The 1,972-nt window shown below is 41.3% G+C and overlaps 1 protein-coding gene across 1 annotated transcript in view; it reads left to right on the forward strand.

Annotated features, from left to right (window-relative positions):
- The window catches only part of ZNF354C (zinc finger protein 354C), a 26,442-nt gene that overhangs the window by 2,142 nt on the left and 22,328 nt on the right, over window positions 1-1,972 (forward strand).

Below are 1,972 nucleotides of genomic sequence, written 5' to 3' on the forward strand. Positions count from 1 at the left end.
AGCACACTTTCTCCACCTGGTGGTGGTTTTATATCGATTTTAGGAACACCACTGTCCCTCCTCTCTTGTCTTCCACGTCTTTTATTGCTTTTTTAAAGGATACAATGAGAGCTTTAGATTTATACTACCTTCACTGCCTCACCTACCAAGAATTACCTGAAGAAACATTTTGTTATCTACTGGAACAACACCACATTTCTAAGATAATCTACCACATTTTTATTCCTCTGTATTCCATTAATATTCTTTAAGTTCTTTAAGTGTCACTATGTACCATATCCAGGAAAATTGTTGTGCCTAAAACAGAAGAGACCCTTGTTGTGCCTGTGGCAAGAGCTCTCAAAGCTGCCAGCTCTCCGACATTTGCTTTGTGCTCTCTGTTTCAGTGCACAATACAGGCAAGAAAAAACAAGCTAGCATAACTGCAATGTCTTTTAAACAAATAGGTTTAAAGACACAAACATTTTAGGTTTCATGACTCACCCCATAATTTGTAGGGTTGTGCTGGGAAGGCCTGGGTAGAACCTTCCCTTGGGCTTCTTTGTTTCAGCAACAGCCTGTCTGCACATCTTTTCCTGGAGGTCAACTGGGTTCTTTTTCCTAAACAAATGTGTGCAGTCACGTTGTGTCTGTACAATTCTAATATCCTTTAAACTCTCAGAGACTTCATATAGGACAGGAAGATGTAAATAGCTTACGGCATGTTTCTGTCATTCAGGTGGAAGTCGTCTGGATGACATTTGAACAGTATACTACCCCTTTGTTCCCCAAATCCAGCTAGTCCATAAGCCCTGGTGCACATTTACACAGGGGTATACATCATAAAGTGATCACCTAAATAAGAGAATAAGATTGAAGGGGAGCTGTAATTTGATTTTTTTGTTTTTTTTTTATTTCAGCATATATGGGGGCACAGATGTTTAGGTTACGTATGTTGCCCTTGCCCCCCCGCCCTCCTCCCCCACCAAGTCCAAGTTTCAAATATGTCCATCCTTCAGGTGGTGCACATTGCACTCTTTGTGTATGCAAATACTCGTCCCCTCCTCCCCCCTCCCTGTAATTTGATTTTAAACACATACACATACTAAGCACAAGAGGCCTGTGGAACAGAGAGCAAAAAGGCTGTGACAATGACAATGTGAAAGGGAACAGAAATGCCAAGACCAAGAGAATAAAGTAGGAAGTGGCAATATAGAAAAACTCATGGCCCATAAAGACATGTTAAATATAAATTTAATTACAAATAAATGTAAATGATAAAACTCAAGGAAATTGCCAAAATTCATAGTTGAGAGAGAAAATGGAATATCGAAGTATGAAAATTGGATAGAAATGGCTATAGCCTATTAGCTCCTACGTTGAAAATCTTAAATGTGACAGAAAATAAAGTAAATTTGCATCAACTTTGTATATATTACGATAGATGAATGTAAAAGTGTGTTGAACATATAAGTCACCAAAGAATACATACAGAGAGAGCACATTTTGTTTACATAAAGATCAAAAACCTTGCAAAAGTAAACATTTAACGTTTAGGGACAGATGCATATGGAATTATCATCAAACTAAACAAGGGACTACTGTAAGTAATTCAGGACAATGACTGGAGAGCACTGTGGACAAGGCTTCCAAAATTCTGGTTAAGTTCTCTTTTGTAAGTCAAGTATCGGGTATGTGGGTATTCACATTCCTATTCTGAAAACTGTACCTATGCATACGTTACCTTCCGTGTGTGGAACGCATTAAAATAATTAAAAATAATCAGCACCAGTGGTGGGAGCTACGGCGCACCGACCCTCCTTACGGCATCTAAAGTCGGGTCGTGGCCAGCGCGGGGGCGCCCGCCTGTGATCCCGGCCGCCCGGGAGGCCGAGGCCGAGGGTCGCTCGAGCCCGGGAGCTGCAGTGAGCTTCCGTCAGCCACCGCGCCCTAGCCCGGGCTCCGGAGAGAGACCCTGTCTCAAAAAAAAAAA

This window comes from Propithecus coquereli, unplaced genomic scaffold (genome assembly GCF_000956105.1).
Source record: "Propithecus coquereli isolate 6110/MARCELLA unplaced genomic scaffold, Pcoq_1.0 Scaffold308, whole genome shotgun sequence".
NCBI classification, from domain to species: Eukaryota; Metazoa; Chordata; class Mammalia; order Primates; family Indriidae; genus Propithecus; species Propithecus coquereli.